Here is a 22,502-nt window from a genome sequence, read left to right as displayed (position 1 = left end):
ATGTCTCTCTTGTGTCCAACACTCTGCCAGCTATTGAACGAAGACAGGAAGCAGGCACCTCCATAGAAGGGGCATTTCAGGATCATGAGGACCTCTTGCTGGACACCATTTATCATCAGTATTTACTGGTGCTAGGACCATGACAACCTCTACAGGATTTTCAGCTTTCTTGGTGATGTTAACATCATTTTGAGGAGAAAGGTCTGCTTTCAGATTTGACAAATAAACCTTTACAACATGAATATCATCTTATAAGTGTCTCATTGTGAAGCCATGTGGGATATTTCTCCTCCTTGAAGAGGTTTCAAATTCAGGAAGCAGATAAGGGAGATCTTACAGGTATGAAGGATTCTCTTCCAAGCCAACATCCCGGAAAAGGGCCAGCCCACCCCTAGGGAACAGATAAATAGGCTCTTGGAAAGAAAGCACATATTCATTGCTTCCCAGGTCTGGTCAATGAGGGGTAATGCCAAGAAAGATGTCCAGGCTGATCCGTGGAAAACAAAGTTCAATGCCAAGGCCTTTGCTCTCTTCTGCTGTGGCATTCAATGCTCAGCCCTTGAGATTGTACCAGGAGTGCTATTTCCAAAGTGCACGATTCTGATCCTGCCATTGTAGTGATGAAATTGTATTCAGATATAATCTGGTATTCACTGAGTGTCCATCACAAGCTGGGCTCTGCATAAATCTGCTTTGTTCCAGAAAGGCATGCATGGAAGTCCTGATTTCATTAAGGTTTGCAAGATAAGTGTGCATGTGTCAGTTTCTGAAGTATCAGGATAAAGAACACACACACACTCGAATAGTAGATCTCTACCTTGAAATTATAGCATTCTATCTTTTTAGGATTGGTTCAATTTTACACATTACCCACTTTTAAAAATAGATTTATTTTTATCTTTTTAATTATGTTTATGTGTGTGTGTCTTTGTATGAGTATATGCATGTAAGTGCAGTACCCACAGTGACCTGAAGGGGATGCCAGATCGTCTGAAGCTGGGAGTTACAAGTTATTATGAGTGACATGGGTACCAGGAACTGAGCACTGGTCCTATGGAAGAGCAGGAATTAGTCTTAATTACTGAGCCATCTCTCCAGTCCCCAATTAACCTTCTCTCTCTCTGGGTTTCTTTTGGTCCTACCTTAGGGAACCCAGCCTTGAGTCCTTGCTTTTCTCTGGCCTCTAATAGCCAGTTTCATGGCCTTCTTATACTGCTCCCGAATTAGCATAATCTCCTCATTACAGTTTGCCCATTTCATGGCAGATCTCGGCACCACTTTTCAGGCCCCCACCTCAAGAGTGCCAGAGTGCTAGCTTTCTGACGCTGTACAAATTAATTGAGATAACAACTTATAAGGAGTGAAGGTATATGTTTTCACTCATAGCTTAGGAAGTTTGGGTCCATCATCTGTTGGCCCAGTGTGTGTGTGTGTTTGAGTTTCTTGGGGGCAGGGGGTATTGAGGAAGTACTTCATGACAGGAACATGTATAGGTGGGGTGATAACATTACTTACTTCACAGATGCCAGGGAGACAGAGTAAGAAAATGAGAGAGAGAGAGAGAGAGAGAGAGAGAGAGAGAGAGAGACTAGTATCTCCTCCTCCAAGAACACACTTCCAAAGACCTCACTTATTCCCACCACGACCTATTTCTTAAAGGCCTGTCATTTCCAACAGCGCCAATTTCTGGGACCTAACCTGATGACCTGTTAATGTATGGACCTTAGGGGGTGAATATTCAAGACTCAACTTGTAGCGTCTAGACTGTGGGAAGAGACACGCTTCGGTCTGTCTTCCCCACAGTACTGGCTTTAAAAGACCGAGGAGCATCCACTCAACTGAGCCCTCCACTAGCACCTGAGGGTAGTGATACGTTACAGGTAGGCCACAGCCAGAAAAGGGGCCACGGGATCCACCCTGCAGGTACTTCCTTGAGGGTGTGCACACTGTTCTGAGCACCCTCATAGCTTAGACTTGAGTTCTACACTGAGTCCAGCAGTGCTAGAGGCTGACTGACCCTCTTGCGTGGTTCCATCTGCTTCTTCTTGCTTCTGCTGGCCTTTGAGGTGCGTTTCCCCAGGCACTGGATTATAAGGAGAAGGCAGCACCATGTCTCAGGATGCCAGCCACCACTAGCAACCTCAAGCAAGACCTAGCAACCAAATGCCCCCAGCTAGCTTTGAGAGGGCAGATATCGACACTGAACTTGCTATCTAATTTACCTTATTTATCTTCTTGATGTAATGCCAACTCAGCGATTGCCAACATTCCTTGAGACTTCGTTATATACCACACAGTGATAGTCGCCACCTATACCACACCACGGCGAGGTAAGATGTCATTCTACCTTTGCGACAGGGAATAAGACTTGTGCAAACATTACTTCTGCAAGGGTCTCTTAACTGTTCTCCAGGGACAGGTCTGGGGCACCAGAGGCAAACATGTGGCCTTGCTGTATTTCCTTTTCTTGACATAGCACAAGGCCCCCAAAACCCAGGAAAAGGAAGGGATTGCAGATCACTTAATTTGTGTGTGTGTGCATGCTTGCGTGCGAGCGTGTTTGTGCGAGCTTGTGTTAGAACGAGCTATAAATGGCTGACATTTGAAAATCAAAATCGACATCATCGGAAGTATGAAAATAATAAGATGGGTGGCAAATGGCACCTCGGAACATGTGAGCAATTTGCACAAGGAAGGAATGGGGGCCATTTAGAGCCAACAGAGAGATGGCTTCTCTGTAGTCCCGGATAAAAACTGCCGTATTCAGCGTTAGGGGATGGCAGTTTCTAAGCATGGCCATTTATTGTTAAAGCCTCCTTTTGATTATGGCAAATATGTTTCCCTTTCACAGCAGACTTTCCCACGCAAAGGAAGAAAGATGAAGAAAATAGGCTTTGCATTCTGTGGCAAATGTTCTTTTTACACGATTGTCCTTGGGGCAGGGCACGTGCTATCTGTCTGCTTGCTTGTTGGCACTCGGCAGAGCCCCGCATGGCGCGGGGGTCTCCTCGGCTGACCATTGAGGCAGCTGATTATCTCCCAGAAGCACATAATGTGTTGCGCCAACCAACTGCATTACCGCAAACCCCTAAATTGTATTTGGACAAAGAATAATTGAACACTGGACAGAATAACAAATGCCCCGGTCAAGTTTGCTTCATGGGTTTATCATGTTGTATTAACATGATAGAAATATGAATACTTAAATCTTATCTCTAGTACACTTTATAACTGCATTAATCATTTACCGTATTATATATTTTTCATGTCAGTAAGATTGGGAGGAAAAGATTCAATTTCCACGGCACAGTCAAAGTGTTTCAGATAAGTAAGAGGCCAGGATGAAACCGTTTCAACATGGCTTTCAATTGCAGACCCTATAAAGGGAAGGTTAGAATATATCAAGCAATATTAAGCGGGATCCTTTAGCCTTGGGGAAAATAAATCAACACATTGCGCTGTGCCATCATCTTGTTGGCCAGAATCAGATAAACACTTACAGACTCACAGACTTCTCTCTCTCTCTCTCTCTCTCTCTCTCTCTCTCTCTCTCTCTCTTGAATTTTGTGTGATTTATTCAAATAGGGCTGGTGAGACTTCCGTTTGCCCATTTGCCCAAACTTGATGCTTACTCTTGGCAAAACTTGATATCTGGTGTGTGTCTGGCAGGTGTATGGGGAGGTAGAGAGCACAATGGCTATATGACCTCTGACCTGCTGCTGGGTGATTGTCCCCTGGAGTGTGTCCTCCTTCCTCTGGGAATATTGGTTCCAAACAGGCACGGGTGACAATCACTCTCCTGGGCCTTGTAGAACCTTGAAACAGCCAGTGGGCAGGTGACGGGAAGTTGTCTTCTTCTGCAGGTAAGTGACAGAAGGGACCCTAGTCTCCATGTGGCTAAATCCTCCAGAACCATGGCGGCCTCAATTTAATCCCCAGCACAGACTTCATTCAAACAGACGTTTTTCCCCCAAACCCCAACTTTGAAACATTCTAGAGAGGGACCAGAATGGACAGACTTTGCCTTAATTCAATTCGATCGATTTATTTAGAATCTGTTGTCCTCCAACTTGGCATCCTCCTGCTTCAGCCTTCCCAGCATTGGGATTTACAGGTGAGCGCGCCACACCTGGCGATTTAAGCATTTTAACATAACCTTCCTGAAGTCCCCATTCACTCTGGCTCCCCCTGGTCCCTTCCTAAAACGTCCAGTGAGAGTCTTGTCATGTTCCATGGGCACTTGGTGCCCTCCTCTTTACCCAGCAACGTGAAGCAGAGGTCATGACACAGAAGGGCTTCTTTCTCAAAGTTTGGGTGGGTGGGTGGGGGAAATCAAAACAGCAGGCCATAGAATAGAAAGGTGAACGGCAAAGACACAAATCACTTCCCAGTCACAAAAATTGCCAAAAAATAGCAGCTTGCAGCTGTGCACAGCAGGGACAGAAAACATTAAACACATGTTAAATAACAAATAGGAGACTTAAATACAGCTAAAAATGGACCTTATTCTGAATAAATCATGCAAGCTGCATCTTAACCATCCTGAGGAATGTAATGGATCATGTGAAATCTGCCAAATTTGTATTAAAAAAAAACCAATGGCCTATGCCTCTCCGCCTTTCAAGTGACATGCTGTTGGTTTGGGAGAATATTCTCCATTTCCTTCCCCTCCTTTGTTGCCCAGCACACCCACCCCCAACCCCAGCAGTGGTGAGACCCCAGCTGGCTTTAAGAGTTGCGCTCTAGTTAAAGACAGGCAAGACATGCATTTGAATCAGTCTAGGGTTTTGGAGGGTGGGGTGGGGGTGGATGAAAACGGTTTAAAGCTCACTCTGCACTGCTCGGATGTCTGGCAACATTGTTTGAGCATGCGAAGGCAGGTGTGGGTGGGCTCCTCACTTCAGTCGCTGTTACTTTAACTTTTGAATCGCAGAAGGCATTTTCTCAGCCATTTTTTTTTTTTTTTTGGTTTTTCGAGACAGGGTTTCTCTGTGGTTTTGGAGCCTGTCCTGGAACTAGCTCTTGTAGACCAGGCTGGTCTTTAACGTCCACTAATGCTCAGCCATCGGTACCAGGTCTAGAGGAGTTTTCCTTTCCATCTCCTTCGTTGTGTGATGCGGGAAGGGACATCCCTTCTGTGTGACAAGAAGGCGCAATAAGTCTCTAGGCAGAGTCCTCGAATGAATCCAACCAGCAGAGTGCCTTGTCTTGAAATGCTGGTGGCCTGCGTATCTCAGTTCTCACACTCTCTGTGGGTCCCTCTGCTTGCCACTTCACAGAGAGCCACATTTTGGTGCATCCTGTGTGTCCTTCTTTGGAGATGGTGAGTGAGCACCGTGAAACGACACGAGTTAACTTGACCTTTATCGTGCTGTCCTAATAACACATCATGCTAGGGCACATGGACACAATTAGACACACACACAATACACACAAGTCTCATGCACATGCACGTCGCAGGCGTGCACACACCGGCTCATTGCTTAGCACAGAGGGAAGGGTCATGTGTGGTCAGATCCTGCCAGCAGTCTTAGGACTCTGTTGCTATGCGTGTTTGCTTGTCACAAGCCATCAGTAGCCAAGGGTTTTAACATGAGCTGTGGAGAACATCGTGATAATGTGTGTTTGACCCCAGCAGGTGGAGAAAGGCTGAGTGTACCTACACTGTCCTCTGTCCCCCACATCTTATGCCAAGCTTTCCTCTTTATTTATAATATTCATAACACACTCTTGGCATGAACTGGAAAACATGGTTTTGAGGGCAAATCTATGTATATGAAAGAGAAAAAAGAGAAGGAACATTGAGGGGAAAATAATTGAAAACACAGAACACAGAACAAGGGAAGTTCTTAAAGCTCAGGCTCCTGAGAGGCCTGATCTGTGTATTCAGGGGGCTGAATTCTCACGAGGCTGCTCTCTTCTGTGCCCAGAGACTTTTCTCCAGCCCTGCCGAAGCAGAAATCAGCAAAGTCAGAAGATGCCCCGACACACTAAAAAATGCCTCTCAGCCTTCTGCGTCCTGTGTTTCAAGGATATGAGTGAAATTACAGTCTGTAGTCATGTCTGAAATGGGAAAAGAGAGGCAATAATGGAAAGAAGTAGGGAATTCTGGGGAAAGAGGTAAAAGTGAAAGGAATAAAGCAGGAGGGAACTGAGGAAAGAGAAAGGCGAGACTGGCAGGAGGGCAGGAGGGCAGGAGGGAGATTTGATGCTAGTGCAGAATCCATTTAGCACAAGCTTGTCCCAGAAATGATGTTCCCTGGGGAGGAGTCCACAGTGAGCACCTATGAGCTGTCATCGGTGGGAAGGAGTCCACAGTGACAACCCACGTGCAGTCACCTGTGGGGAGGAGTCCACAGTGAGGACCTATGTGCCGCCATCAGTGGGGAGGGGTCCACAGTGAGCTCCTACATGCCGTCATCGGTGGGGTGGAGGGGGCATGGGGTACCCTAGTGAGAAGCCTGTCCCCCAGGGAAGCTCTGGATCAAGGGTCTGTCCTCAGGGCTAAGGAAAATCAAAAAGTAACTGGGCTTGCTCCTTGGCAATCTCCTCCCTGCCCGCAAAAAATCCCCAAGCTGACAGCCACCTGCCCCCCCCCCCCACACCAAGCCTACCCCAAAGACACATCCTTTTTGAATTTTCCAGTGGCATAGAATTTTAAGCGGCAGCAACAGAGAACTTTCTCTGCGATGTTGGTGGCCCACCTCGACAACGCCTTATTTCAATACCATGAGAAAGAGGGAAGGATTACATTTTCAACAAAAATCTCTGAACAGGGCACAGCAGATTAAGGCAACTGCATCTGAAAAGCCACCTCACGGGGACTCAGTTTCCAACCTGCCCTCTTCTGTCCACCGCCATCAAAGCACGCCTAAGCCTTTGTCTGGTTGTACTGGTATTGCCAACTTAGGGCTCATTGTTTTGTTTTGTGCTTCTTTGAAAAAGCTTTTCTTTTCTACGATCCCTCCTCTAACTCGCCCGGTGTGATCCTGTTTTATTTTTAAGCCATCAATTACTCAAACTTTGGGTACCTATCTATCCTCAGCCATCTGGACCCCATACCTTATTTGAAAGCATGTTCAAATAATGACAACCTTCTTTTCTCAATTAATTTATGGGCTGCGGGGACCATTTTTCATTTGTTATCATGCACTTCTATTTGATCTCCCATATCTTTCTTCAGCATCTGCAAGCACAGTATATAAATCTTCCACTCCGGCATTGTCATGGTGTCCGAGATATATAGGTATGACTCCCTATTAGTTCCACAAAACTGACCTTAATTTCTAAAAATGGTATCAGATGCGAGGAAAGTTTGGTAAGATGATTTGTTTTGATTTACTTCACACCACTTATCTTTGCGTTTTCTTCCTACTTTTCTTTTTTATCTAATTTAGGCAGTAGAGTCTCGCAAGCTGGGTTACAGTATATCCATTACCTTCCGGCCAATGCGGCTCCGTAGAGGGAGATAGGGCTGGGAGATCTGGGCTGCGGATGATAATAAAGCAGCCCATGGACTGGCTTTAAGCCCATTTCTGTTGTTTTCTGCTTTGCTCAAGCTGACCTCCAAGCTCAACTATCGTTTTATTGCAGAAATGTGAATTTTTTTTCACATGCCATGATGACACCATCGTACATTGGATAGCGGACTTGCACACTGAAATTAAGCATATAGCTCCAGACAGCCTTTCCCTTCGGTGGCTCAGGTGACTATCAAAGTGCTGGAAAGACACACAGCTCTAACTGTTATTAAGGGGAAGCTGCATTTGGATTACTTAAGGGCCATGACTTACAGAACCTCCCTGCACTGTGTGTGTGTGTGTGTGTTTTGTTTTACATAAACAGACTTCCGCCCAAACTAAAGAATGCTAATTAGGCAAAAACCACGGCCAGATGTTTATTAACACTCTCAGGTTTCTGGGATTTGGAGAATATGCAGTTTTCATGAACTAATTTAAAAAGGGAAACACCTTTATTGGAGTAACAGCCAATTATAGTTGCCGACTTTGCCGATTCTCTTCTCTGCTGGTGGAACTGGGGGAGGAGGGGGTCCCTTCTAGTGGAGAGACGGATGGCGTCTGCCCACGTCCTGGCATAGATGACTCCACACACATGCACACCCACCCGCTCTTGGGTGTGGCCTTCCAGCCACACACCAGCATTTCTCTGTGTGGAGTAGAGAAACAGACCCATGCAGACACACAAAACGAACCATGGACGGTTCTGTAGGAGGAAGCATTTGGTTTCTGTTCTCTCTCTCTCTCTCTCTCTCTCTCTCTCTCTCTCTCTCTCATGACCCACTCACCTATCATTTGCCTATTGACCTGGAGACCTTCAGAGAGGACTCCATAAGCCGCAGAGTGCCGCCAAAATGCCGGTGAGTGGTGTCCCAGGAAGAGGGAAGCAGACCTCAGCATGATGACTTCACTCTGGGCCCTGGATTCAAACCGTGGAGCCATAAAACAGAACAGCACCATATAAAACTCCGTGTTTCATAAGACAAATATTGCCGTATGCATTCTCGTCCCTTGTACTATGTTAACTGTAGAAAGAAATGGAAACAGTTTTAGTGACCCCCTGGGACCTATAAAGGCTATTTCTGAGTCTGAATCTTGCTGTTTAATTTAATCATTTATTATATTAATATTCAAATGGGCTGCATCTTATTAGCTACTGCAAAGATGTTAGTATGTCTGAAATAAATACCTAATTATGGTTTTGAAGAGAGAGCTTCTAAAGACTTGGGGATGTTTGTGCCTAATAGAACAGTTCATTTGCAGGTTTTTCTGCAGAAATCAGCAGTTTGAGGCTCCCCCCCCCCCTTTCTCTTTTAAGAAAATAAAAACAGGAATTGAAAATCTGAGGAGAGGCTTCAAGAGCAGATCCGGGTTCTCTCAGCTTCCAAGCAGCCTTGAAACTGTTCTTTTTTTTTTTTTCTCTGTGCGCCCGGGTGAACGTCTACTTCCAAATGCCCACTGCTCTTGGTTCAATAGCACATTAATACAATTAACTGTTTTAATCAGATGACCATGAAATTAGATATGTTCTTATTCAAAGGGGGAGGGGAACAAATGAGGAAATATAATTTTGAGCCCAATATGCTAATATTTTTAACATGACGGTTTCATTATTTGCTATCTGCAGTCCCTCGCGCGCGCGTGCGCGCATTCTCCCTCCTTCCCTCCCTCTCAGCACCCGGTGCGAAATCAAAATCTTATGTAGGTCATTGATTTTCAAGTCCATGGACAATGGGCCACCACCAGCAACTCGCAGGACCTAACCCGCTCTGTTTGGGATCAGGAACCAAGGCATAAAGCCACATACGCTCGGCGGGGGAGGGGCACAGACACCCAGCCCTGTGGCACGGTGGACTCCTCCGGGTGCGTCTGAGGCCAGAGCCTGGCAGGATCTGCGACGAGTCCATTTTGCTAATGCTCAGCATTAGCTTCATGAGGATGGATTGCGCCGCTGGCATAATATACACAAACGGTGATGATAAATTCTAAACTAAATGTACACACTGCATTTGGCGCAGTGGAGAAATTAGCGCTAAGTGCAGAAGTTACAGTCTGAGAAACTAGGAATTACACATTACTATCTTTCTAAAGTAACTGCCGCTGATTCACATCCCCCCGCTATTTTATTTCCAGAGATTACGAAGATGGTGTTATACTAACACCCAATTATCTGCTCCACAATCTTTGGTGCTCCCCCCTCCAGATGGATGGGAGGGCCAAAGGTTAAAAACCTGGGTCTGTGGCTGAGAGACATCCCCTATGACTGGAGGATGCCTCTCGTCCCCGGTGCTGACCTCCATTTAACCTTTAAATTGACCTAGAACGAGTTTATTTTCCTTGTCCTCACATGGATACGTGTCCCATGAGAGGGGACCCTCTTTTCCTGGGTGGATAATTGTATTGTGGCTGAGATCACCTCTCGGCGGCCCAGCACTCCCCGCAGGGATGGCCACTGGCAATGCCCCTGCTGCCTCCCTTCACCTCTCTCTGAAGATCTTGCCTGCACACCTTCTGAGCGCGGGTCCCACTAGGTCTGTGGTGTCACACTGTGGAGATAAAGGACCTTGACTGGGCCTGCTGATGACTGAAAAGAACCAGGAAGCAGTGACAGTGATCCTGTGCGCATGAGTTTGTCACCTGAGGTCCTCTGCTCTGAACGATGGGATTACTGTTCTCTACCTCTCTGTCTTCCACCGAAGGTGACCAAGGGGTTGTTCAAGGGTGGGAGAAATTTGCAAAGCAGTTCAATGAGTGCTCAGCCAGAACCCGGCCCTGGTGATGAGTTCTCTGTGGGCTGCATAACCCCAGAAACCCAAATGAAACCCTGCCTTGTGCAAATGAATGTCCAGCAGCCTACCCCATGCAGGAAGGGAGGAAGGCAGCTGACAGACACAAGCCTGTTCCCACAGTGGAGACCAGAGCTGCAGGCCCGCCTAGAGAAGGCCCATGGGGTGCCTGGTCCCCACCCCTTAGGCCTGCAACACCATAGCACCTACATTAAAACTTCCAAGACCAGCTGGACGTGGCCACAAATGTACCTGGGAGACAGCAGAAGGAAGCGGATCTCTGCGTGATTGAGGCCAGCCTGTTATGTGCCCAGCCAGGGGCTACCCTTAGGCCCCATCTCAAAACAAAACAAAATAAATCAAAACACCCCCCCCCCCAAAAAAAAAGTAAGGACAAAAAAAAAAAAAAACCAAAACCAAAATTAAGGAATACTGTCCCCAGGAGCTGAGGCACCTCCTGGTGGTGAGTCTCTGAAGTTCACCTACTGGCTCCCTGCAACACCTATGTTGCTTTTCTCGGGGCCGTTGTGTGAGTCCTAGACACAAGAGTATGAAACAGAAAGGAGGAAGGGTCTTAGTTATAAGCGAGTCTGGGAAGCAGAGGGAAAGAGGTGCCTTTCTAGTCACTGTCTGACTCCTGCAAGCTGGGGAGGGGCTAATGGGACCCCTTTTTCCAAAAATTATCATTTTCCCGAAAGGGCAACACATCCAGCTGCTCACACTTCTGGATAATAACAAAAGCCTGGGCACCTTCCCAGTCACTGAACGGGGTTAGCCAGTTTATTTCACTTACTAGGCTCACTGGGTTATGTTACCTGCCTAGGGCCAAGGGTTTCCTCCGTGTGTGTGTGTGTGTGTGTGTTTGCTCAGATGCTCAGAACCCAGACTTGATTTCTGTTTGCAGTAGCACTTCCCAGCTGTCTGTCTCAGCCCACACCATCCTCCAAAACTGGTTGATGTATTTACTATTTGATCCTGCATCCACCTCTACTTTTCCTGGAATTTAAGACCTTCAGAATTTTTTTTTAAGACACTAACCTTATTCTATGATTTTCCAAGATGAAAATGCCAGATGTGATGTTTAAGATTATTAGGAGTTTTAAGACAGTGAAATCAGAGCATTTGGCCAGGGAGAAGTTGTTGTAACCATAAAGACATGTGTGGTGACACACACATCCACGGAGCCACCCTGTCCTGTCCTGCCCTGTCCTGCACTGCATACCCAGAACCTCAGGAGGCAGAGAGCAAGTACACAGTGTGTGCTGAAGAAGGAATGCTGCCCACTCTCCACCACCCTATCCTCGCTTCACCCCTTCCTCACCCCCTCCTGCTCCCCTGAAGATGGAGTGCTCTACCCCTTTCCAGAAACAAAACAAGAAAAGCCTGACCCAGTGGGGAGCCCTAGAGGAAGTGACAGATGACCTCTAGTGTTGGAAGAGATGAAGAACTCCATGGACAAAGGATCTGGACAGAGAAGGGGATATTTCAGGCAAGGGCCACTGAGTAAAGGTGTGTAGCTATGGAGACTTCAATGCTTTCTTTGACTCAAGATGTGGAACTGGAATGGGGAGCATATACAGGACACGGCGGTGGGAGGGGGTAGGTAACGGGGACTCCAGGCTCCCCACTTCCTCTCAGGATGGTGAAGATTTCTTTTAGCAATCTTCTCCAAGAGCAGTGTGACAGCTACAAAGTTCAAGGCAGGGAGGAGGCCTGGCTTCCATTCCCAGGAACCCAGCAGAGGGCTTGCCCCTAGGCCAGGACAAGGATGCTGTGTGCCTCTCTGCATCTCCGGCATGAGCAGTGAGTTGGGTACTGGTGACTATAGTTCAGAGGTCCCAGGAGTCTTTGTCCTGTCTGGGAAGGAGCTATTAAAGTGGGGTTTATCATCTCTGAATATTAAAAGTTATGAAGAAGGCCATTTCCAATCTGATTTAATGTCTTGAGGAGTGGTGGGAACTAGATCCCAAATCTGACCAGTGGATCCATTCTAGTTTTCAAGAAAGTATTTCTATAAAACAAATCTCGGAACTCTAATTATGTTTGTGTCACCTAGGTGATGGCAGAGGGTGTGAGCGTAGCTTTGATTTATTCTTGGAACTATTTCCTAAATAAAAATCTAGGAGACCATGTCCAAGCTTGACTATGGTCAGTCCTGACATTGACTTCTGCTCCTCAGAGGCAGCTCTCAGGATGTATCTTATGTTCGCAAGTGAGCCCTGGTGTGTTGTCTGCTAGCAACAGCAGTACTGGATTACAGGTGCCCAAAGGTGCCAGATGAAAATGCATGGATAATCATTAGTCCAAAATTTCCCTCCTATTTTTTGTAAGAGCGTAGTGTTTCAGAGGGCTAGCTTACTGTTGAGTTTGGGTAGTTAACACTTTGCCTTTATCTATCCAAATACATATCCATCCACCAATCAAAACATTTATCCACCCACCCACTCATCCATCCATCCATCCCTCCCTCCCTCCTTCCCTCCCTCCCTCCATCCATCCAGATACATCTACCCACCTATCTATCCATCCAAACACACACACACACACACACACACACACACACACACACACATCAATGAATGTCCAAATACCCATCTATCTGCCCATGCATCCATTTTTCCACTCAAACATCCATTCATCCATGCTTCAAAACATACACACATATAGGCATGCATTCATTCAAACATCTATCTATTCAAGTATCTATCCATACATCCATCCTTCTATCCAGCTATCCTCCCTTTCCTCCACTGCTTAAGAAGTTTGAGTGATTTATAATGAAGACTATACTACATGCAAGATATTGTTAACGTTTTGTACAAATTAATCAGACAACCTTGCAAGGAATGTTTCCTGAGCATCCACTGGACCTAGGTCCAGATATGGGAACAGCATCCATTCATGAAATCTGGGTACCACTTGATCCAGTATACTAGTTTCTAAATGGGTGTTTCCATTCTTGGATAATATTTCTCTCCCTAGGGACACCCACTAATTCAGGGGAAGCAATAAGATAGAGTTTCAAGCAGCAAGGGGTTGAGGAAGGGGTGCATTGTAAAACGCTGCCCCCAAACCCAATGAGCCTTTTCACCCAACATAAGCCAGTGCTCAGTCTCAACGGGCTTCTGCAGCTGGATCCTTTGCATTTGTGTTCATTATCACAGTCTGCCTATCCTCCCTTCTGTCTCAACACTAGATTAGACTCTCATCAAAGGTCCGGGGGGGGGAGCATTTATGCAGATCAGTCTACGTTCGGGCATCAGTGGTTAACCCGGTAATATACACTTCTATTACCCTCCCCGGAATCCTTGGAGGATCAATGTATGGGTTTAACTACCACATACCGACAAAACATAGATTGGCGGCATTGCCTTCGAGCAAGCACCGGAGCCTGTGTATATGTTTCTCTCATTATTTGGATGTGCGTGTGAGTGTTATGATCAGTGATTCAGGGCACATGATTCATCAGGAAGACGTTTGCTCGGCAGACATGTGAGGAGCTGTCTGCCTCTTCAATCTCACTGACAGGGCAAAAATGCTGATTTATAGTAAATCATTAAAATCTGCTTATTATGGCACGGCTTGCTCTTCTTCTCCAGTTGGAGCCTGCAACTTGATCTGCAGCATGTCTCTCACAATTTTATACTACAGCAAGCAGTTATTTGAACAAGAGAGGCATGCTCCTTAGTCTTTATTAGTGCCTATGAAAGGATATTTTGTTTAAAGAAGACTAATTAAGAATGCAGACTATTCACTTGCTCAGTTTAGGGGGGGGGGGGCGGAATAAAGATTTAAAATGTCTAGGCCGAACAAAGAATTTACTGTACTAAAACAATACTCCAAAAATGAGAGTGGGTGTGTATTTTAAATAGGCCTGAAGTAGCCATTCGTACGGGGCTGATGTGTTTGGGCAGGGGTGTGGAGTGGTCATCTAGGAGGCTGGGGTGGAGGGAGCCTGTGAAAGGTCTCAGACACACAATGAAAACCGGAGAAAGGATGATACCATTGTTAGGTTCAAGGCCAATATTGTGACAATGGTTCTGAGGCTCTAAAGATCACCCGGGAAATCCTGTGTTTTGAATATAAAGATTTAAGGTTTGGTGGCAGCCTTTGAGGGGACGACGTTGCATGGTAGGTAAAGAAAAAAATAACACACAGAGGTCTATATTTTGTATGTGTTACTTACAGTAAAAAAAATTAATTTGATGCCTGGGGACAGAAATTCTTGCCACTGAATTACAAAGAAGTGAATAAACGGACTCAAAATGAATCCGTCCAGATCTGTCCCCTTAATAAGACTAATTCCGGAGAACAAAGCAGAGCATAATGCATTTTAAATTAAGTTGGAAAATGCATAATTTATATTTGTTTTATTTCTTCATATTTTAACACAGGTGCGTTGCAGAATGTTAAGGACCATGGAAGGGCATGCTCTGTCCACAGTTCGTTACTTAAAAAAAAAAGGACTCTATTTCTCTCCTGGTTTGGGCAGCAAGGGTAGAATCTGACAGAAAGACAAACACAGCAAGGAGAAAGTGAGTCTGTGTGGTTAAAATCAATCCTGAGGATTTCTCATTCCTAACGCAACATTCAAAAACAGAAGGGAAAAAAAATGACAAAAAAAAAAAGAATTAATGGGGCTGAAAATCGTGTTTCCTTTTTTCTCAAGTTAGAGAAACCCACTTGAGACCCAAGGAGGACACAGGGCCAGACAGAAGGGACAGGATTTTATTTACATATATATTTTTTTTTCTGGATCCAGCGACAAGCTTTCTCCTCCAACACCTAGCAACTGTTCCCTCTGCCTTCAACATCTTCATTTCATGGCGGCTCACCCTGTATATCCCCCCACTCCCCCCTCCCCCCCCCCACACACAAGAGGTATAAAACCATTGCTTTGAGTGGAGTGTCACTCATCCATTCATTTTTAGCTTAGCTTAGTTTCATTTCTAAGACCCAAGCCACAAGGAGCACCTGGATGAAGATGGGGCCGTACTTAGCTACCTGCTCAGCTGCGGAGCTGTGGAGCATCTACTGAGCCACAGCTGAGCTAAGAGAGACTGTCTTCCAAGGCAGGGCATGCTGTCAGCCACGGTGAACCTGAGCAAGATCTTGAATACCCCTCAATCCCTGTGTGGAAGCCTGGCTCACGTCTATCTTAACCTGCACCTGCGACAGTCCTGCAGTATGACTTGAAAATGTGTGCAGGAGCTGAGTCCATTCTGAACCTCACACGCAAGCATCTGTCTGTAAGCACCTAGTAATCTGAGTTTGGAAAATTGTACTATTTACCCATTCTTTTAAAAACAGAACCAGTGTGGCCACAGGACAATGGGCCATTAACTCATCAGTGACCATTCAGAAGGTAATTCCATCACAATGATATTTTAGTAAGTCTTTTGGATCTTGACTCTGATGTCTATTCACCTCCCAAAGGCAGAAGAACACTTCTTAACCCTACATCCAGAGAAGGTATTTGCTGTGGTTTGAACACTAAACATCCATTTGTGGTCCTGTGTTGAGTGTTTGGTCCCTAGATGGCTGTTCTACTTTGGAAGAAGATGGAGACTTTAGATCATGGCATGTAGCTGGGGGAAGTCCGTCAGTTGGGAGAAGGCTTCTTGAGGTTCTAATTAGTCTCCAGTCCTTTGTGCTTCCAGTATGTGCTGAGGTAAAACTTCTCTCTCTTCTCCCACACACTAACACCACCACCACAGTGTTCTTCCCAAGCCACCACAAACTGAGCTTTCCCAAACCATGAGCCCAAAATCAATTGTTCCTTGTTCAAGCAGTTTCGATCAAGAACAAGATGCAACTTGCACAGTGTGGTTTGAGGTGCTGATACAGGAGCAAAGGGTTTTCTTCCCCCTCAGCCCTGTGAGGGGAGTGTCATCCCCAAAGTCTTGGAAGGGAAGACAGCTAAGTTGCCTGAGGTGTGGAGAGTCAGAGCCTTTGAGCAGTGATGAGATCAGATCACCTGAGTGGGGACCCATGATTGACTCTTCATGGCTCTATAAGAACAGGGAGAAAGACCAGACAAATTAGAGACTCCCCAATTCCCTGACTCTTGACATATATTGCCCCAAGCTCTGCCAGCAAGAGGACCATCATAACAAAGGCCTGGCACCTCCAGATCCGCGAGTCCCCTATTTTCTTTAGAAAGTAGCTTGCCTCTAGTTCTCTCCTTATACTAATGGTCAAGCTGGCCAACACAGGTACTGACATCTAACCTGCTAAGGCTGCTTGCTTCTCTTTCTGGGAAGTTAAATGAACTGCTGCTTAAAATCAGGGTATTTCAACTGGCAAGGTCTAGGGAGCTGCTAAACAGGAATGGCTGATGAACTAGATGTATTTTTATTCCTGCCTGATCTCAAGAGTTGATTGATTGCTCTGGATCAAGTCCTGGTTCTATTTCCTAAGTTTTTGGTGATCTGTGCCAGTTCTCTGACACTCTGAGTGAAGGTTACCTGGGGCTTCTGGGGCTTGCTAAGTCACGTGGCCTTCACAGCCTGGCCGCCTCCATTCGGCTGTATCACTGAAATCTTCAGCCTGTGGCCTGGCCCCCATCTGCCCTCACCCTGTCCTCCCTGGAGCGCCTCTCTCCAATGTGGCATACTGTGAAAGAGAAACGGAGGCAGGAGGTGCTCGGGGACAGGGAGAGATAGCATTGAAAAGTTAACAACATTGGGACCCGGCCGGGGCTTCAGGGTTTCCCCTGTGGTTGGAGGATTTGAGTGGCTTCCTTGTGTCCCTCACACTGTCACCTCCTCATCTGAGTCAGTGTGGGGAATAGGTTGACATATGCAGTGACTAATGGGAGAAGCAGACATTGCTGTCTCCCATGTGACTCTCCCATGCCTCTGCCGATGGCTCACGGGCCACAGTTCGGCCTCTGCATGGCTTTGCTTGGACTTATTCCCCATGCCTCTTCTCGTCCGATGGCATCCCTTCTCTCCAGAGGAAGCAGCTGACAGACTTGTACACCGTGGCCACCTGGGAGCAGAAGAAGGAACCAGGACTTGGTATCACCACCACAACCGGTGCTTGGGGAGAGCGCCATGTCCCAGGTGGCTGGCTGTCTCATCCTTCAGACACAAGGAGATGACAAGGACTCCAGCACATGGTCACTTCTTGGGTTTTCATGCTCCCAAATGTGGTCCCAAGAAAGACCTTTATAAAGAAGTAGCAATCTGGTTTTGCGGTCCCTGAAAAGACAGGCTTCTGTGACCTCAGAGGCTTTGGGCAGTTCTAGAAGATTCTGTGTGATATGGAACTTAATCCAAAGACTGGCTTGAAAGTGGAGCCGCGTGTGCTGAGGGAGTCCAGTCAGGCTACTTTACCTCCTCAAGCCCTAAAGTCGATATTTATTTATTTATTTATGGTTTTTCGAGAAACAGTCAATATTTAACAGAGAGATGACAATTGAGACAGCTGGTTGGAAAAGGCACTTGCCAACAAACCAGACCGGACCAGGAGCGGTTTGATTCCCAGGACTTGAGAGCACAGACTCCAGCAAATGGCCCTCTGACTTCCATACTCGTGCCAGCGTGGTTGTGCGGTAAAAAATGTCAGAAATAAAGACATCTTACGGTCTCACATTCAGACCCCCCCCCTTATATAGCAACATCGTCATCTTTCCTCCCTCCCTTTTGTTTGAGCACTTGTTCCCCAGCTGGTGCTGCTCTTGTGTGTTGGGGGAATGCTGAAGAACCTTTAGGAGGTGAGGTCATACTGGCTGAAGTAGGCCTCTAGGGGCAGGTCTGTGAAGGTTACAGCCTGCTCTGGGGTTTCTGAACCATCTTATCCATTTGGTCCCTCATGCTGTAAGGAGCCCTCACCACCTCCCCCGCCATCAACTCTGCCAAACTTCTGGGCCACGATGTACCGAGAGCCTCTGAAACCATGACCAAGGCATGTGTTTCCTCCCTTACATTGTTCCTGTCAGTTATCTCTGTCCCTGTAACACAAGAGTAGCTGATAGACTTTTGAAGCGGCAGCACCTTCTTCAGGCCACCTGATATGGGACTTCGACAGAGAACTGTAGGGGTTCTTCTGCGGCTGCTGCTTCTCCTTACAGGCTCTGCCCTCAATGCCTGGACCACCAAGTTATCTTCTGACTCCTCCCTGAAATGCTTTTTCCAGCACACAGAGCCCTGTCACTCTTAGTTGACTTTCTAGAGAGTTCTACACCGCGCACTGTATGATCTTATTATGAACTCCTCCTCTCTCTGCTTTCCACAACATATACGTTGAGGAGGTGGGCTCTTCAACAAACAGGACTCCAGGGCTTGATCCAGGGTCTCTTTATCAAGGACCAAGTGAGCACTCTCAGGTAACATCCCGTAATTTTGTCTTTCAGCCCCCTGTGTACACATGCCACACAGGAACAGCAAGCGTGGGACAGAGGTTACACACAGTCAGTCGAGTGGAGTGGATCAGGGAGGGGGTTGGTGGGGCACAGCTGAGGGGGTCACTGTCTAGGTGATGGAAACTTTCCAATTTAGGCCCCCTTGTCACTTCCAAATTCTAGACACATCCATCATGAAGTTCTTCCAATAACCCCTGTAAACCACAAGCATTGTGCAGCACACCTCTCCAAAGCGCCTCATCCCTATCATACAGACAACATCACAGAGCTGCTGTAGGACCTGCAGCCTGACCTGGATCAGGTGGATGCTTCCCTGTCCCAGGAAGATTCTTCCCTGTGCCGCACTCACCCACCAGGTCAGACTCGAGGGCTGTCTGTCCAGATTATCTGCCTGGTAACTGCTCAGTAATTTCATTTCTCTGCATTTTCACCACCACCTGGGATTTTGGAGGCCCTGCCACCTTTGCATGAGTTTGTCAACCAGCCTCCATGTTTCTGGTTACGTATGCAGTTGTCCGTTCCTGAGTTAACACTCACGATAGCCACACGTAACTGCAAACTATCTTGAAACCTCCCCATGCCTCCCATCGTGCAGAGGTAAAGGTGCTGTGTTCATCTATATGCGGCATCCCAAGCGGGACCCGCGGTAGATCTCAAACTCCCTCAATAGCCTAGATTCCCCACAGCGCAGGCCCTGGCCCTTTATGTCCACTCCATGGCCTGACTTAGGCTTCCCTCTCCCTTGCCTCATGGTCTCCTCTGGCCTCTCACCTCTTGGCTGCAGGCTATCCTATTTGACCTCTCCTGCCTAAATCCATCCAGAGATGATACTTCTGAAAAAGAATTAAAAAGAAATCTGAGCAGATTACTGGAGGGAGAAGTGTGTGTATATAATCTCAGTTACTTGAGACTCAGGGATGAGGTGATGATGAGTTTGAGGATACACAGTGTTAAAAAAACAACCTGTGAAGATTCCCCCTTCAGTGAACAGCTCTGATGTAGCTGTTTGTGGCTATGTGGCCACCTGTCTGCCTTGCGCACTGACTATTAGTGACCTTGTCGTACACTACGCTGTCTTACACACTACAAGGCCTTGCACACTGACTATTAGTGACCTTGTTGCACACTACGCTGTCTTACACACTACAAGGCCTTGCACACTGACATTAGTGACCTTGTCGAATGGACCAACGGTGAAGTAGTACATCTCCTTCAGCTCCCTGTACATTTACTGGAATGAGTGGCTGAGGGCTCTCTGCATGTGTCCCTATCTCTCTCTCTTTCTCTCTCTCTCTCTCTCTCTCTCTCTCTCTCTCTGTGTGTGTGTGTGTGTGTGTGTGTGTGTGCACACACACATGCGTGTGAGAGAGGAGGGGCATTAATGATATTTCGCCTGACTATTGTACTCCATCCGGTGGCAGAGAGCACTGTGAACACGCCGGCCCTGGGCATCAGGGTGTGGGTGCCTGCCCATGTGCCTCTCTCTGGAGGAGAGAGAATGCGCATCTTTCATCAGATTCTCCAAAGGCCCATGACCTTCCCCACACTAAAGAAAAATTAGGTAATTAAAGCCGTCCTACTGGAGGCTTTCTCATTAAAACCCAGAACAACATCACAAATATTAGCCAGCAAAATAACATGTAAGGGAGAAGCAAGAGGTGGCTCTCGGGGAAATGGGGGCAATGCTGTCTGGATGTGTCAACGAGGCCGTTGTTTTTGCTGTGAAGCCTATGCTTTTACATTCTAAAATTCGGACCCCAAAATGTCAGAATGTATTTTCCAGCCAAGGCGTATGCATCCCTTAGGTCATCGTAAAGTATTTAAGATTATGAACAGGTCTAAAAGTGGGCAATATCTCAAAGTCGTGGAAACAAAGTAGCTAGTTAGGAAATCAAAGTGTACACACCATTACAGCTCTCCTGTATGCCAATGTGAAAATGGAGGAAAGTAGAATTTTATTCTACAGTAGCACTAAGATGTCATTAACTAGAAACATTTTTTAATGTATATAAGTAAAATTTAATGGTAAACATACATAAAAAGAGGTTTAGAATGATTAAATATATCAACTTTGACTAGGAAATATATTAGCTTTTAAATATTATACCCTTTCTTCCCCAAACCATTTATAGCTTTTATGAAGAAAACAAAAAGAAGTTCCTACAGTGTTTCACATTAATTATTTATCAATATCAGTGATGAATGAGAACTTGAGACATTAATTCTAATACATAAAATGAAAACAATGGCCAACAATATTTACTTATTTTTAATTAATTTTTTTTATTGTGACAGGGTCTTTCTATGTAGGCCAGACTGCCTCAAACACAAGATCCTTCTGCCTCCACCCTCCAGACCCTTCTCCCCATCGGGCACATTTTATAAGATGATCTATTTCATCAGATATTAAAGCAACACATGCTAAAATCCAGAAGGCACCATTATGTGTAGGAAACTAGTGAGAAGTGGAAAAATTCAACACAGCAAACCATCCAGAAGCTGAACCCAAAATCTTACAGGCAACATCTCACTGTGGAGGTGTCCAGGATACATTAGCAATTAATTCTATTGGCTTTATGTGATGAGCTAATTACAGAAGAAAAACCCCGAGATGGAAGGTAATGGACTCCTGTGGCCCCGAGAACTAGCCCTTGGTGGAAGGGTCTGTGAGAAAGAAGCACAGCACACAAAGAGAGAACAAGAACTGTGCAAAATAGGTCTCCTCCAAAACCTTGAGCCTCACCAGGCTGAACACATTAACTGCTGAAATCTGAAACCCAAGAGATGCTCAGACTTTAGAAGGGAAGTCAAGCTCAGACTGCAGGGTTCGTTGTACATACAGGGAAAAGACCAAAGCAAAAGCCAGTCTTCCCTGGCAGGACTAGTGCATCACTTAACTTTCTTCTTGTTGTTATCAAACACCATGACCAATAGCAGAAACGTTTCTCTTCTGGCGCCAGAGGGCCAGAATCCATAGGTGAGGGGAAGGTAGAGTGGCAGGAAGAGGGAGCTGGCCGATTGCAGTCTCATCGACCCATAGGAACGAGAGAGAGGGAACAGGGAGTGGGCTGAGGCTGTAAACCTTTAAAACTTGCCCCAGTGATGTACTTCCTCCAGCCAGGCTCAATTTCCTAGGTTCCATAACCTCCCCCAAATAGCTCCACAACTGGGAAGTAAATGCATGTGTCTAGGGGGCCAGGCTGTTCATTCACATCACCGCAACCAGCCTTCAAGCCCTATCCAGGAAACTCTCAGAGAGTAGCGCCTGGTCCAGACATCACAAGGGCTAAGGTCTCAACTGTTTCCAAAAGAATGAAATCTGGGAATGGGTACCAAACATCTGTGTCTGGACATGAAGGATGCATAGGGAATAGTGATAGAAACACAGCTCAGTGTCTTGGGAAATTAAATACACACCATTTAGACCAAAGATGAAAGCATGGACCTTCCAAAGAACTGGAAGAAAACACATCATACAGTGGAATTTGCCTCTTCAACCGTGGAAGGAAAAAAAAAATTGGTGTGGGAATTTTAATCTACTGGATTAAAATGTAGAATTACTGTCCATCAGAAGTGTCTTGAACCAATTAAAAACAAACAAATCTGGGAAGAAATAGCCTCAATTTCTGTGACAACAATCTTTTAGCATCATAACACTTCAACATGTGTGAGAATTTATCCCAGTGAAGAGATCAGAAACAATTAAAGCAGGGGAAGTGAATAAATCATGACTCATCTATACTAGAAAACATGTTTTTGCAGAAAATGTATTGGCACTGGAGAACTCTCAAAGTCTTAAGTACAATAACAGAAGATTTGCGTTATTCTTGG

Source organism: Microtus oregoni, unplaced genomic scaffold (genome assembly GCF_018167655.1).
Source record: "Microtus oregoni isolate MIOR12 unplaced genomic scaffold, Mior012 000102F_ref0000329, whole genome shotgun sequence".
NCBI lineage: Eukaryota > Metazoa > Chordata > Mammalia > Rodentia > Cricetidae > Microtus > Microtus oregoni.
The sequence above is the reverse complement of the archived record's forward strand: the minus strand, read 5'-3'. Positions refer to the sequence as shown.